Here is a 17,718-nt window from a genome sequence, read left to right as displayed (position 1 = left end):
ACTACCAAACAAATTCCTTTATAAATTTACTTCAAACAAACCATGTAGCAAAGAAGACTGCAGGCAAGAGATAATTTGGTAATATATCATATAAATTTCACAAATAATTGATTAGATGCAATAGTCTTCAATGAAGAAGCAAGGTTTTTCAAAGGTTCTACACTTTCTATGACATCATATTTAGTTTGAACTGTGAATAGAATTGGGCCAAATGTTTTCCATTTAAAGTTGGCCACAGCAAAGATTTCAGTTCTGTCCAACGACCTGGAAGCGTGCTATGGGCAAGAACTCAAGGAAAGATTATAAAAGGGGCACCTGTGGTTTTTAAATTAAGCCCATTTGCTGTAATTAGCCAGCTTTATTTTTAATATGTCAACCTTCTTCATTGTTTTTTAAATCATCCCTGTGGTGGTCATAAACAACATGCAGCTTTAATGGAAGGATTTTGTTTCTTAAAACCCCAGGTGACTTGAAATTAAATCACTAAGGCCATTATAAAGGGAGGTAGGGAGAAGGAAAAAAAAAACTGAGGGCACTGGTTAACTCAACTCCAGTCATGAGCAATTCAATTAAATAGGCTTGACTGAAATTATTCCAATTCATCCTGTATGTTCTTGGTGGATTTACTTTTCCTTTGGAAGTTGATTCTGAACATTGTCATCCCTTGTCTATAGTCTACTATTGCTTAAAGATAACTGAACATACAGAGGAAATACATTCTAACACAAAATTTCAGGGTAAGTATGTGATCATCAAAATTTTGAAATTTATTATTTGTAATAGCCAGTAATATGAAATATCAATGTAAAATGTTTATATATTTTTAAAAAGTAAAACTTTTTCAAGTTATAAGTGCTTCTCCCCTTGAGCTCTCCTTGTTACTTAGCTTCTCTCTGTCTGTGAGTTGTAGCACAATTCTCCTTTACTTTACAGCTAATATCAACTTATGAGTGAGTACATACCATGATTGTCTTTCTGGGTCTGGGTTACCTTACTCAGGATGATCTTTTCCAGTACCATCCATCAGCATGTAGAATAGTACAAATAGATCCATATTTATCACACTGAGCAACTCAAGTTTAAGTGGATAAGAGACTACAACATAAAACCAGCTACACTGAACCTGGCAGATGAGAAAGTGGAGAATAGCCTTCAAAGCAGTGGAACAGGAGACAACTTCTGGAACAAAACACCAATAAATCAGGCACTAAGGTTAACAATTAACAAATGAGACCTCAACAATCTGAAAAGCTTCTGTAAAGCAAAGGACATTGTCTAAAGGACAAAATGGCAGCACACAGAATGGGAAAAGATCTTCACCAAACCCACACCCAACAGAAAGCTAATATCCAAAATATATAAAGAACTCAAGAAACTAGACTTCAGCAAACCAAATAATCCAATTAAAAAATAAGGTACAGATCTAAACAGAATTCTCAACAGAGGAATCTCATATAGCCTAAATAGCTGAGAATCACTTAAAGAAATGTTCAACATCCTTATCATCAGGGAAATGCAAATCTAAATGACTCTGAGATTCCATTTTACACCTGTCAGAATGGCCAAGATAAAAAACACAAGTGATAGCTCATGCTAGAGAGCATGTGGAGCATGGGGAACACTCCTCAATTGCTGGTGGGAGTGCAAACTTGTACAGTCGCTTTGGAAATCAATATGGTGGTTTCTCAGAAAAATGGGAATTGATCTACCTCAAGACCCAGCTATACAACTCTTGGGCATATACCCAAAGAACACTTTATCCTATCACAAAGACACTTGTACAGCTATGTTCGTAGCAGCTTTATTTGTAATACCCAGAAACTAGAAACAAGCTAGATATCCTTCAACTGAAAAATGGATACAGAAAATGTGATACATTTACACAATGAAGTTATTACTCAGCTGTTAAAAACAATGACATTAAGAAGCTTATCATTTTTAATTAAACAGTTCTTTCTACTCCTCATAAATAGATCCACATGAGGAGAGTAGACTATGGGGTGGCAGAGTAAGAAAAGTAAGGCAAGTAGATACTAAGATGAAAAACTAGGATCCTTCTAGAATTTTTCTCTGCTAAAGTGTTTAAACGTATTAGTTTAGAGATTACAACCAACCTTTCTAATAAGCATAGAGCTATCTTAAATGATCTAGGTTTATGTTGCAATATTGTAATAAGTAAAAATTTTTATTCTTCTATGTATAAATCAATAAAGGACCTAATGCACAGAGCTAAGAGTAAACAAAATCTTTGTTTCATGATTTTTCCTGTAGGTATTCAGTAAGAGAAACATATTCCAGTTGAATGAAAACTCCTCACTAGACTTGGAAACTCAGACCTCAAATCTCAAATACTTCAAATCAGAGGCGGGGGCAAGAGGATGATAAATCCAAAGCCAGGCTAGGCAACTTAGTAAACCAACCCCTGTCCCAAAATTAAAAATATAAAGAAAACTGAGGACAGAATGACAGCTCAGCTGTAGAGTACTTGTCCAACACACACAGACTGGGACTCAACCTCCAGTAAAAGAAAGAAGTTTAAAAAAACGAGGAAGAAGGAAGTGATAAAAAGGAAGTAATGAAAGGAAAGGAACAGGAAAGCAGAGAGAAAAAAAAAGAAAAAAAGGAAAATTAAGCATTCCATTTACCACTTCTAAAAATCACTTCTGGAATAATAGAACGTTAATTTAAAAATCTAAACACATCTTCTTGCATACCCTTTTTTATAACTAGAAAAGGCATACCTCCTAAGGTCATTCAGCAAAGATATTCTTATGTTTTTTTTTTTTTTAATTAGAGCAGAATTAGATGGTTAATCCTAAACTTGGTAATAGGTGTGTGATGAATGCAGTCTAAGGCAGTTCATAACTCTGTCCTGTGAGAAGCTCCTGACAACCTCTATGTACAAGTGTGACAGCAGTGGCTGTAGAGCTCTTCGGGACTTGTTTGGCACACTAGGCATAGAGCTGTGCATTCTTCGGGCATCTTAGACACATAGGACATTTTCAAGAACGGAATAGCATATTTGGACATCAGGAGGCAAATATATACCTATGATAACAGTAATTTACACAAAGCCCTGGTGATGGATATTTTTGGTTTTCACACTTATCACTGCGGAAAATAAGACTAAGAATGGGACTAATCATAACCAGCAAATATCAGCAAAAAATATGAGAGCAGCTGGGTTACAAGCTTGTTTCTGTGACTCCAAAATTGGAGTTATTAAGGATACTAAAATGCTAATTGAGGGCTACAACTTCAAATAACTGAGATGAATTTCTGTTCCTTCTATTTTTCTTACTTACTCTGTAACAGTTTTAATGTTAACCGGGGCTCCTATAAAATTAAAATTAATGTCTGTGAGAAGGTTTTGTGAATTATTGATACAATATAAATGCCAAAATATCTAGTATCTACCTGCTTGGAGATAACAGGATAAGGAGAAAAAGCGTTAAGGTGGATAATGGTGGAATTTGTTATTTCCAAAACCAAAAAGATCTTTGCAATACTGTTATATCCTCTCTCTCTCTCTCTCTCTCTCTCTCTCTCTCTCTCTCTCTCTCTCTCTCTCTCTCTCTCCCTCCCTCCCTCCCTCCTCCTCTCTTTCTCTCCTTTCTCCTCTATTCCTTTCCCTCCCTGTCTCTGTCTCTCTCTTGCATATATGCACGTACACCACCCATACACACACACACACACACACACACACACACACACACACACACACACACAGACGTTGACTTTGACCAACCTTCCAAAAAACTAAATACAATCCAAACTATTGTCTTGAACATGAATAAAACTCCATCTCTCCAGGCTACAACCATGAATATATAAGTGTTATTAATGACTGAAAATGCCTTGAAAATGTCTAATAAAACCAGGTATCTTTCAATCTATGATAGATTAATTGAACTTAATAAGGTGGGATTGGAAAAGCCACTGTAACTCATTCTCTTACAAGCTATGAACGCTTCTAAGTGTGATGTATAGTATCACACCGCTCTACTTTAGTTAAGGATCTTGTTATTAAATTACCTTGAAACATCAATGTTGGAAGTTATAGAGCTCATTTGCTATTTATCTGTGTTCTAAAATGGAAGGTCACCTTTTCTTTGAACATTTCATTTTTATATTTTGCAAGTGCCTGCGGCTAATGATCCCAACCTTAAAAGAATGTGATGGGGTTACCTAATGAAACAATAGCAATCAATCCCGACAAATATATGAAGAAATTAAAAATATGTTGAAAAATTGATTGATTGCCTAAATTACATCTTATCATGCAGCAACTAGTGAGAATAAATTAATGGCATGATGAGTGCCTCCTGCCACATCTTTTCTGATTTCCAATTTAGAACCCTCAGAAGCGACATTGTTCATTTGCTTGCAAAATGCCTCTGACACAAGCATTAGCTCTCGTGGTGGGCAAAGACAACCATCTGTCTTCTTAAAACAGTATAACTTTCACAAAGAGTTAATGTCTCATATCTTTCCCCTAAGAAAGAACTTCCCCTAAAGAAAACACCCGGTGTTGGACAACTGGATGTTCCCTGCTGCATATTTGTGAACCACTGCAATCTGCTTCTGAGCAGCTTATTTATAGGTCTACTTTAAGCATTGAGAAAAGGGCTTTAAAAATGCTGTTCTGAGGTTCCTAGGGAAGAATGCAAAGATAAAAAAGCAGAGAGTGGAGAAGTACAATCAAAGTTACCATCCTCAGCTTTTGCCATTGTCTTTCTTTTTATGTATTTGAGGGCTTTGCTTCCATGTCGGCTCATGGAGATCAGAAGAGGGCACTGGATCCCCTATAACTGGAATTACGGATGGTTGTGAGCCACACTGTGATCGCTGGGAACTGAACTCAGGACCTCAGCAAAAGCTGCAAGTGCACTTAATCACTGAGCTATCTCTTCAACCCCCCACCTTTACCATTATTTTAAAGGTAGGAACTCTGAGTTCAGAATCGGTAATGCATTCATAAAATTGAGAGCAAATGCAAATACTTAGAAATTCAACAGGAACTAGCAAAGGTCTGTCTTGTGTCAGCTAGAATATTACACAGAATGCTTATTCTCTGTTTCTAAGACAGAACTGTACTACATGTTGAATGTTAGATACTTGTCTCACAATGCTTATAACTAAATTTTATTCGGCTTTTGTGACTTCATTATCAATTTTTATGGCTCTTATGACTTCATTATCAATTTCCATATCAGTTATCCAGAAATTATTTTCAAATAAAGAGAGAAGTCAACTTTTGCATGTCAATATACTCACATAGTATCATTGCCTACATTGCCTAATGGGACCCTTGCGATTGTGTCCACCTGGATAATCTAGGATCATCTCATTTTATGGTCAGTTGATTAGCAGCACACAGCCATTCATATTACTTATCTATTAATTATACTTGTTATAAGAATTATAATCAGTATGAATTTCATTAGCATATAAACAGTTTTCTCTTATACTCTTGTTTTGTTATTGGTAGTAAATATAATAGTTTACTCCAATGGTATCATGTGTAATTATTTGTGTATATATATGTGTGTATATATATATATATATATGTACATATACATATAATTCTGTTCCTGCCATTACCACCCATTAAACCAGAAGAAACATGCTGTCATTTTATTTTTAGTGACAATGTCAATATTGTCCAAAAGAGATGGACCATGTGTATCCACAAATATAATTAAAACATAGAAGCTATTAAAATGAAATTGTACCTATACTTAACATGCACAAATATTTCTTTCATCATTATCCCCTGAACAATGTAGTATAAGTCATTTATGTAGAAGTTGTAATGTATTTGGAATTTTAACTAACATAGAAATGCTTAAAATATACAAGCAACTATGAGTAGGCTATAATCAGTGTGTCACTTTGGTTTTTTTTGTCCTTAAGAGCCTATCTGACTCTTTTTATATTTAGTGTTTAAAAATGTATACATGCATACAATGTATCTTAATCATATCCAAGCACCTATCATCTTTGCATACTAACCTCATTTTCCTTTTTCTTAAGTTAATTTTTAACCCCCTGTGCTTTCTCTGTGCTTATGATGTGGAAACCATTGACTAGGATATGAAGAACATTACCAGTCAGTGGCCACATCACAAAAAATGTTGATTTCTCTCCCTCCACAGGCATCAACTGCTAATAGATGCTCATATAAATACTACTCCTTCCACTCTCTTGATGTAGTTTTAGCTGGCTTAATTGTATGAAAGAAGCCACAGCTAGAAATAGTTTATTGGGCTAGACATCTTTCTTTTACTTCATGGTATGCTTGTATAATATATGATACATTTAATCTTCTATGCCAATCATAAGATGAACACATAGTCTATTATGACCTTAACTCCCTTTCACATAAGATTTTTAAATTGAAGCCATTTAAAAGCTCATAAAAACTAATCAATTGTCTCCATAGCTTGAAATGTTAAATAATTGCTTAAGACTTTCGATTGGAAGTTATCAAAACAACCTCAACAATAAAATTTGATACTTTTTCATATAGTTAGCTTGATAAGATTTTGATATAGATATAGAGATTGAGATAGAAAGATATAGATGATGTAGAAATAGGTGTAAAGATGTATGCTTGCATAAGTTTAGTGAAAATGTAAAGTGATCCATAGATTGAAACTGTCAAATATAATCATATTTATAGTTATTACCAACCAACTGTTTTGTATCATATGAAAAAAGTCTTGATGACCAAAGGAAAAGCAGTTTCTTATACTAATATTTAATAGCATTTTAGGGCTAAAATAAAATAATCAGATTGGTGAGAAATATAAGTCAGAAAACATGGGCTGTACAAAATAAAAGAATAAGATTGTTCAAGAAACATAGTCTTTTGAAATTCTTTTGCAAATGTTTTCAGTGTATAAGAATAATATTTCAGTATTTCTAGCTGGACATCACTTTCCTTTATTCATAAATGTCTTTAAACAACAGCATGACTGAGCTGTTACCTTTAGAAAATGTTTAATTTCATTGAGAGAAAAATAAGAAAAGTTTGATAAAACTCATACAGTAATTACAAACAGCTGGGAGTGGGCAACGGCGTGTTATTACAGCTGGCTTCCGCTTTAAGAACGCCATTGCATGCAGAAGTCTTAAAAACTAAACAGTCTTCAGTTTGTAACAGCAAACCCAAACTTTTCAAACTGGTTTTGGTGATACTCAGAATTACAATTACATTAGATTAAATAAAATATAAGAAAGAGGCAACACAGTAACTTTGCTTTCCTTCACAGTACCTTCCTCAGGCACAAAACCAACTTTTGGTAATATAAGTAGTATATAGCCTAGAGAAACACATATTATGCTGTCAAAGCGGATTAAGATAGATGAGAACTCATCCAGGCTCCTGGGGGTCCACCTTTATCACTTAGAGTAGCTGGAGGGATGAAGTATAAAGTTATTACCCAGGACCATTCCAATCTTTATGTTGGTTGGTGTTTTCCCTTCATCCCTGTTGCCACTGATGAGCCAAAACATCACACTGAGTAATGGCAGTTTGATGCACAATGAAGAAACTAGAAATGACTTGTTTTGGCTGGATTTGGGATTCCTCAAAATTCAATTTTTTAAGTGAATGTCGAGATAAAAACAAAATTGAAGGCCAGTTTGAAGAGCGAGTTTTCACAAAAATATTAATCCACAGATGAAGGAGGCTTTGCTTTGGCAATACAATATAATTATGTATAATCTAATTATCTGCATTCCACATCTTTGTTTTCTTAGCAACAATTGACCATGTACATTCTTTCTCATTCCTTTCCCATCACAGCCAGATAATAGTATAATAGTGCATATCTCAACAAACAAGATAACTAAGTGTTTGACCCAAGGTAATAGTAAAATTTCCCTATGGATGTCCTTGCCAGTCTGAGAAGGAAAAAAGCCACTGTGTAATTTGGATTTGATCACTTGATTTTCTGAAATATGAGTTCACCAGATAGCACTTATCTAAGAATTAAAATGTGTCTACCTTTTCCCTAGTTCAGTGCTCACATGTAAGGATCATTCTGTGAATAGCTGCTGCTTACATCACCTACACAGTTTGGAGAACACCATGAAATTTGATGAGCTCTGTTAGCATTGCCAGACTGTAATCAAGTTGATTATAATGCCCACCCATTCATTCTGCTTCGCAGGAGATAGAGTCACGTGTTTCATGATGATGGAAAGTACATTCTGAAAACTGTGCTGTGAGACTTCAGCAATGAGTAACATGACACACAAAGTAATAAATTACATATTCATTCAAATAAATAGGTAATACCTATGAAATTATCAAGGTGAATAGGGAACACATGGTCACATTCATACATTAAAATGTATTTTAAAAAAACATCCCCATGAATATTTCTTTTTTATTAAGGAATTTTTTATTCACTTTATATACCAATCACAGATCCCCCTCTCCTCCCACAACCCAACCCCTATTCCCTCCTCCAACAAGGCAAGGTCTCTCGTGGGCTTGGACCTGCCTCTACTGAACGTACCAGGCTCTGCAGGCCCCCCTGTAAATATTTATAACTCACAGCACTAATGAATTCTAAAACCCTCTCACCTGGATCACAGAAAGGGAAGGTCATCTACCACCAGGCACAGTGGCAATATCACTGATGTGCCATCCAACCATCGGATGACTCTACATGCATGCCTCTGCATACTCTTCACTGTTTTACACGGCCCACTCCAATTGTTTGTCCAGACCTAGTACCTCAACTTGCATTGTGCCAACTTACCTCTGAGTTACTGATTCCAGCAGCTGTCTAACTGTGTCCATTCATAGATTATCTGCCCAGCAGCAGTGATGCTCCCACCTAGCTGTCTCAGGTCAGCAAGGGCTCTGAATGCTGGGGCTTCTTTAATCCTTTTGTAGTCATGTGTGTGTGTGTGTGTGTGTGTGTGTGTGTGTGTGTGTGTAATATATGGCCAGACAGTTAATACTAGTAATTAAGATCAGAATTATAATATTTTGTGAATAACAACAGTAATACTATCAAGTGAAATCAGGATTGCATCAAACAAATCCAGTGTTACATGAGAATTTATTATTATTCAATAAATTCTGACATTGTGGGAAAGCACAAATGGATCTGTCTATTTATCTGATTTAAAATGCTTATGACACACTGCCATGGAGGATAGTATTGATCACTCTCTTTGGCATTCATTGACTAAAGAGTAGCTATTACCTCTGGATCTTATATGGCCTCTATCATTTTGAAACACAGCAACTCTGGTGACTGACAAGGGAATTTGGCTTTCAGTCAAAGGAATACAATTAGCAGAACAATTAATCAGCAAGCTAGGTAGTTGATGAGGGTCTAGTCACCATCGATTTTTGCCCAATGACCCAATGGTGCTAGATTCCATGTGGTTAGAACAAACTGACCAGGGAATAGGTTAATTCTGGGTACGGAGAGTGTCCATGAGTTGCCCTGTGTGCAATCTCAAAAGACTCATTTATTTACCAAGATAGACTTAGCAGAGTCTTCCCTATTCTGCCAGTTCCCTCTTTATTTGGGTTTAATATATGTTTCATTAATGTCATCCTAGGCAAGCATTGAAACATGGATCAATTACTGTATTCAAATATTTACCATCAAAAGCTTCATGAAAGAACAGCTTTAAAAGTAGTTTCCTTAGGTTATAACATACAAATCATAGTTAAAGGGAGAAGAGCATGAGACAAATGTCCAAGGGACATAATTATGTCTGTGTTATATCCATCAACAATTTACAAATTTTATATCTTTGAGTTACTTGATGGTATACTGTATTTCATCACCTGAACTCCAGTCATAGAAAATGTTGAAATACAGGCATGGCGGCTCAGAAAACTTTTGGGCATGGCGATAAAAAACCAGACTTTTCGGTACTGACACAGGTTCATCTCACCCTGTTCCCCGCACTCAGAGGCTAATAGCTCATCTGTCTTAACTTCATGTCAACAATTGTTCTCTCTTTCTACTCATAGTTGCATTTTGTGTGGTAAGTTTTGCTTGAAAGAATCGGTGTATCTCTTTTTCTTCTGTTATCTAACGGTAATTGTGATCATTAAAATCAATAGTGTACATTAACTTATACTCTTAATGCTACACTACTAAGAAATATCTGATGAATGTATATGACTTGTAAAAATATACATGATTTATTATGTGTATATTTAAAAGCCTGTGTGTGTGTGGTGTGGGGTGTGTGTGTGTGTGTGTGTGTGTGTGTGTGTGTGTACATGTAAATAATGTTTCCAAGCATTTGCTTTTATTTCTGATGTTCTTGAATTTGTAATTGGCATTTCTGGTTCTGTAAAAGTGGAAACGTAAGCTACCAAAACCAATCTCCCATCCATGTGAAGTGATGAGTGTCCTTTTAAAGATCTCAGGAGAGTTTCTTAATCCCTTCCACCGAGTGAGGTTGTCATGAGAAGAAATCCTTTGCAAAAATATTCACAAAATTAAAATTATATATCAAAAATTGTAATCTTGGTGGATGTTTTAATATTTTCATACAAACGATGGAACTTGAGAAAAACAGAGTGTATGAACAACATAGTGAGACAATTGCAGAATACATTCAATGCAACATTTTTCTTAAATATTTGTATCAAATCCTTTAAGAAATTAGAACATGCATACAATGTATTTTATTCTTATTCATCCCCCACTTCCCACCTTAATATAGAGCTAATCCATTGCATCTTGTAACCATCCTTATACTCTCTGTTCTATAATTCAACTATTTTAGCATCCATATATGAATGAGAATGTATGTCTTTCATGTTTATTGAATTTCAGTTAACATATCTTCCAATGTCATAAAGTTTTCATAAATAATAGTATTTATTTTGTAATGTTCAATAGTATTACAATAAATCTGGCTTGTATATGTAAAATATTGGAGTATATATTTTCAGATTTCTTTATTCATGCTTTGGTGTACATATAGTGTGAGTTAATTGTTGTGAATATTTTTTTTTGAGACAGGGTTTCTCTGTATAGCTTTGAAGCCTGTCCTGGAACTTGCTCTGTAGACCAGGCTGGCCTTGAACTCACAGAGATCGGCCTGTGTCTGCCTCCCAAGTGCTGAGATTGAAGGCATATGCCACCAACACCACCCGGCCTTGGTGTGAATATTTCTGCATTGAACAAAGGAATACAGATATATCTTTTGAGATATTTTAATTCTTTTGATATATACCCAGAAGTGGGATGAATAAATAGATATGCTTTTTAAGAAATTGCTTCTGCATCAGTTTTTTGTAATGTTATTGTAATGACATTCCAACCAGCTGAGGTCTATTCTCTGCCTACCTTTATAAACATCATCTCTTTTCTTTCTCATAATGGTAACCCTAGCAGAAGTAAGGTATTTCTTCATTATGGCTTCAATTCAGAGTCCTCTACTGATTAAGAAATATAAGTGTCTGTCAAATATCAGTTTTATGTGTTTATGTCACATTTTTAGAAATGTCTGTTCTGGTTATTAGCCAATTTTTAGTAGTATTATTATTTCCTAGAATTTTTTGTTGCTTGTGTTTCTTATATAGTTTGTCTATTAACTCATTACACATATACATAAAAAATAGAAAGATACAATAAATACTATTTGAAAAAAATCATTCATAAGCAAAGTAAAATTTATCCTTATCATACATAATATACAAAAATTAACATACAATAGACTATAGACTGAAACATAATACTTGAAATTATAAGCACCTAGAAGAAATTATAATCACCTAGAGAAGGAAGCTTTTCGTGATAATTATTTTTATACGTGTATCAAACAAATAGACTAAAAAATTCAAAATTAAGTTAATAGGATAAAAAGAGCAGAATGTAAATAAAAAGTTGTGAAGCAACACAGTTTTAAACATACTCACATATAGAACACAAGAAAGGTTCTTACGAATTAAATACAAAAGCATAACTAAACATAAACAGTTATTCAAAATTAGTGTATGATCCAAAATGAAAATCATGAGGAAAGAGCAAAATGTTGCACACCCTCTAGGATTTGCTATTTTCACTGAGCTCTCTGGTTCTTAAGATATTTCAGAACTAGGCTTTCTAGTGTCTAGATTCTTCCAGTTATGCTCCAGTTCTATGAACTACATGGTGTAAGAAAAGTGATGACCTATGATGACCAAGACAGTTCACTCCTGGTTATCTGCATCTTCCTTGATGCAAGATTACTGGGTACCATATTCGTTCCTGCAAAGAAGAAATTCTGTTCTCTAGTGTCAAAATTTGCATAAGAAAAAAAAGTCACTGGGATTTTGCTATTCACTTTTGTTTTGGTTAAGCAGAGTGGCTTGTCTCATGAATACACCAAGCAAAGAAGTATAATAGCTATGTCGGATCGAAATATGAGTATATATCACCTTTTATCTACACTACTGACACTTTCTGCAGGGGGCAATACAGAATATTCTATCTGAATATATAAAAATGTAATAAAGTAGAGTGTGCTTCAAAGAATATAATAAAACGTTAATTTCAGTGGAAATATTTATCAAAGTATGATTATTTTCACAAACCAATTCTAGTATTACTGCTGTGAGAACTGGAGTATATAAATGTGTAAAAAACTTTATGTAATGCCTGCATAACATAATTAATAACCATGTGGTTTACACTATAATGGAATTTCTTGTTGACAATACTGAACATTTAAAAACACAAAGTAGAAAAGGAAGGCCAAAGTGCAAGCTTTAGTTTTAAATCCCTTTGGAATCTCATCTCTAAGTGTAAAGTATTTAGAAAAGGATACTTAGCTATGAATGCTAAGACCCAATATATTTTCTAATATTGTGTTTATCTTCCATGGCTTAAAAACTCTGCATGAAAATATGATCCTTGACTAGCAATACCAATTTTCAAATGAATGTCACTGTATAAAGATGACTTCAAACGTCACATACATGTGAAATGTTAGCAAATGTATGTTGCTTAAATGGTTAAAAAATTTCCCTATTCAAGTTTTGCATCCTAGTAAGCCAAGATTAATGTGACCATATTGCTAATACGTGGTAATGTTTATGTTAAAACATTGTTTTAACTAATTTTCTGCTGCTGTGACAGAGGTATGCCCAAGACAACTCATAAAAGGAAGAACTTATTGGAGCTTACAGTTCCAGAGTAACTCCACGACCATCATGGCTGGAGCATGGCAGCAGCAAGAAGGCATGGAAGAGGAGCAGTAGTTGAGAGCATACATATGATCCACATGCATGAGATAGAGAGAGCTAACCGGGAGGAGCATGGGCTTTTGAAACCTCAAAGCCCACCCCCAGTGACATATCTCCTCTAACAAGGTCAGACCTCCTAATCTTTCCAAAAGAGTTCCACCAATTGAGGATCAAGCACTCAAATATGTGAGCCGTTGGGGGCCATTCTCATTCAAGCCACCATAAATATACAACTTGTTATATTTAAAAATTAATGACCTTTACCAGATTGTTGATATTTGATGGCTTTGCCATCCCATTCCATTATAAAAGCCTCATCCTTTCTTTTCTATGACTGAAGTATTTAAAACCACATTAATGGAAAGATTAAACTGAACCTACCATATTGGGATTACAGATATGGTGTTCACTGTAAAAACTGTTCTGTGTAGTTTTGAAAATACTGTAACTGTGGGAGATCAGCATCTCTGATTCTTCTCTCAGGAGCCACTGTACTTAATTTCTTTAAGATGTGACTCAGAGGTGGTTCCTGTAATCCCAGAGCTCAGCATAGAGAACCAGAAGAATTAATACAAGATTAAGACCAATTTGGGATGCTGAAGACGTGACACTCTATCCCAAACCTGTATGATGTAACACAAATCTTAAAAGGTCTTATTAATAAAAACCAACCTGGAGCCAGGTATTGGGGTGAACATGGAATGATCAGAGAAACAGAACAAGCCACATTCAACATCACTTTGCTAATTCTTCAGCTGATCTTGTTTTCTCAGACTGAAGCCTCTGAATCCTCATCCAAATGGATCTCAGTTGAACTGCTGCTAAAAGCCTAAAAGCTTAACAAAACTCTAGTTCCTGGTCCTCATGCCTTAGATACCTTTCTGCATCCTGCCATCACTTCCTGGGATTAAAGGCGTGTTTAAAGCCATGCCTGGCTGTTTCCAGTGTGGCTTTGAACTAACAGAGATCCACACAAATCTCTGCCTCCAGAAAGCTAGGATTAGAGGTGTGTGCTACCACTGCCTAAACCTATGTTTTATATAGTGGCTGTTCTTTTTCTCTGACCTCCAGATAAGTTTATTGAGGTGCACAATATATCAACCACACAAGCCAACATAGTCATCAACTGATTTCATTGAAGTAACTATGCCTTTCTCTGTATCTCTTTGCTCCCTCACTGCCCTGTCCACTAAGTGCTGTAAAAGTCCCTCCAAAACAAGCAGGCTTCTTTACAATTTCTCATTGAGGCTGAATTTTCTGTCTTTTCTCATTCCACAACCCTAGGTTTCCAATATTTTTGGAGGGGTGAGAGAGATCTCTTTAAATATATTTCTTTAAGTAAATCCTGTTTGCTTCCTACAGATTAAGAGGTCTTCACTCTTATAAATCCAGTTATGTGTAAACATTACTGGATGTATGTTTAGATATTACATATGAAAAATATAACCCAAGCCAAGGGACTCCCACAACCATAATGTCTTTAACTTGCAATTACCTGAATCCTGTAGCAAATATGTGCCTTATTCTCACTTTTAGTTTTTCCTCTGATTTTTGCTTCAGTGATTTGAACTTCATTAGAAGGCGGTATATTAGTCTATTCCTATCCACTCTCTCTACTCAACTTAGTTATTACTATCACTCTCATATTATCAACTGTATCTGACGTAGCCTCCAGTTCTGTTAGTACTACATCTGCAAAGTTGTCATGTCTCTCCTCTGTGTTGACCCATGTGCACACACAATTGGACATTGACAGCTTACCCCCTTTCCATCTGTATCTTCTCAAATCCATTATCCACCATGAATGGAAATCTCTTATCTAAAGCCCAGGTAGGAAAATGCCTGCATTCAAGAACTAGTCACGTTTTATAAAATAAAATTCAAGTATCATTGCATGCTTATCAGTTACATTTGTACTGTTCTTATTCCCCATCTTTCTTAGGATTCTGTCAGAGTAAATCTCTTTAAGTTATTAAAGCCCATGTCTTTAATATATTTCTTGTACCTAGTGTTAATTTTATGAGGAATTTTAACCTTCTAAACTTATTCTTTCAACTTAACTCCCACATTTTCTTCAAGTGTTCATTTAGTTCTCTCTCACTGACAAGCAATTTCTGATCTGTAAGCATGGGTTAAGTAATTTTTATGCAAGTTCCCTTAGCAATCTGTAACTTGACTATAGAATGCCATAATGCCAGGGATTTCATCTAGATCTCCACTGCTTTCTGTGGACCCAAGTACTTGTCATGTTTGCTATCAAACTGATGAATGAGGCCAAAACTTTCTTGAGATGATAACAGAAGACAATTTATTGAAAGCGGGGAAATGTGAAGCTACTTTTCATTCTTCTACTAAAACACCCTTTTAAACATGACTCTCAATTAAAGTCTCCTCTACCTTCACCAAGGAAGCTTTGATTCAATCTTCTCTCAATTTTTCATTCCAGATATTTAATAAAAGATAGGCACACTGATGTTACCATCATTCTAAGCATGGCTAGCAGCAACACTGTGAAATCCTATATGCTTCTATTAACATTAATTGGCAGCATCAGCCCTGATGGACAAGCTATTATCTATCTTAGCCCTGGCTTTCTCATTTTGAATGCTTATCTTTATCCGATTGCTAGAACAAAATCTTATCTATTGTCTCCCTTACAGGGTGATTTGATAGCTCCATTGCAAACACAATTTCTTCCCAAATTATCCTATCTGTTCCATTATTCCCTTTCTATTATCATGAGACTCCAAAAGACTAAGTAAAAAGATGAGATGCCAAATTCACTAAAACTTTTACAAACAGATTGGGGCATCTTTGAAACTTTGGGAACATGTCTCTGTCTTTCCAATTAGCTCCATCGAATGCTTGACTAATGAAACGTGGTAGTGAAGATGCAGAAATTAAGTCACACATAAATACACATGTGAATATTTAAGGTAAGTCACAGGAAATTTGGGAAGAGGCTCAAAGCTTGTTTTTTAAGTTTTTTTTTTCTCTGTCATTAGTACTGTTACATGAAATGAATCCACAGTTCACTCTAGGTCTCAGGAATAATTGCATATGCTCTCATAATCAAAGCACCCAAGGTCAGTTGGTTTTGCTTAAGGAAAGCCTAAACATTCAATGATCAAGGAAGTCAAACATAAAACTCAAAGAAAATTTAAATAAGTTCCATGAACTGTTTGAAATTAGATAGCGGGCTTATACATTGTGTTCTGGAAGTGCACTCTTGACTTCGCCTTGGGTTTTCTTTACTCAGTGTATTCAGAGCATGCTGACTCTCTGTATTTAGACACTTCATTAAGGTTTTCTAAAGGGTTAGAGGCCTTTCCTGAAACTCAACATTGCATCAGGATCATCTTTCGTTAAATGATTTTATTGATTTTATTTTAACATTTTTTTTTTGTTACCAATCTACACAGTGTAATGAGCCCATTTCCATTTGGGAATCAAACTAACAAACACATGTTTCCTAATCTTACCACCTTCCAAAACCAGAGTAGAATAAAGTATATATATATATATAGTATGTATATATATATATATATATATATATATATGTATATATATATATACTACTACCTTTCTGGAGATTCCAGAGAAATGACTTGCATAGCTTGTCAGATCTGAACATGGGAGGTTTAAGGCCCAGAGTCAATGTTGAATCACACATCAGTCCAGGTATTTTAAATATAAACAAGCATTGTAAAGTAGTTTAGATTCTGATAAAAATCAGATTTCCCAAGTCTATTTAAACATCAGAATCATTTGGGAACACAATATATATTGTTGGTTTCAACCTCAGAACATTCTGCATTATCATACTGAAGAGATGTTTGGAAATAAATATTTTTAAAGTGCTTCCATAAAATATATATTGTTGCTTAAGAAGTTTTATATAATATTAAATTACACAATGTCCATTTGTTACTCATGAATATACACATAATCAAAACGTGAATGCATGTATATTTATATTTGCCTCTGGAGAGGAAAAAATTATGTTATTAGGGTTGAGAATTTATTGATTCCAATTATGGTATTGTTTTTACTTTAAAAGAGTTAAAGAAAACATGATGAAATGTTTAACAATTCCCAGATTTTGAGTGTTGGTATGCAGACTGGATTTTTCTAATTTCTTTCTTCATATCTGAAATATTTTGCAATTTAAAATACTGTCTTTAGGTATTTGGGATGAGCAGTGAGGTTTGGAAAATATGTAAGTAACTATTATGCATTGAACTTCAAGATTTAAATTAGGACGCTGTTGAGAATTGAAAAGTGCACTCAATAATTTTTGCCAGCATCAGAGGCAAACTAGAACATATGGTCAGACTTAAATCAAAGTATTTTAAATCTTAATGCATTAACTTCTTAACAAGAAAATTTATCTTTTATCATTTCCCCTAATCTCCTCTTCAGAAGTTATTACAGATAGTGGTTATTGATCTAATGTGCTCAATTTATTACCCATCTTTTCACAGAAGTAC

The sequence above is a fragment of the Peromyscus eremicus genome, chromosome 10 (genome assembly GCF_949786415.1).
Source record: "Peromyscus eremicus chromosome 10, PerEre_H2_v1, whole genome shotgun sequence".
In the NCBI taxonomy this organism is placed as follows: domain Eukaryota; kingdom Metazoa; phylum Chordata; class Mammalia; order Rodentia; family Cricetidae; genus Peromyscus; species Peromyscus eremicus.
This window is presented reverse-complemented; position numbering follows the sequence as displayed.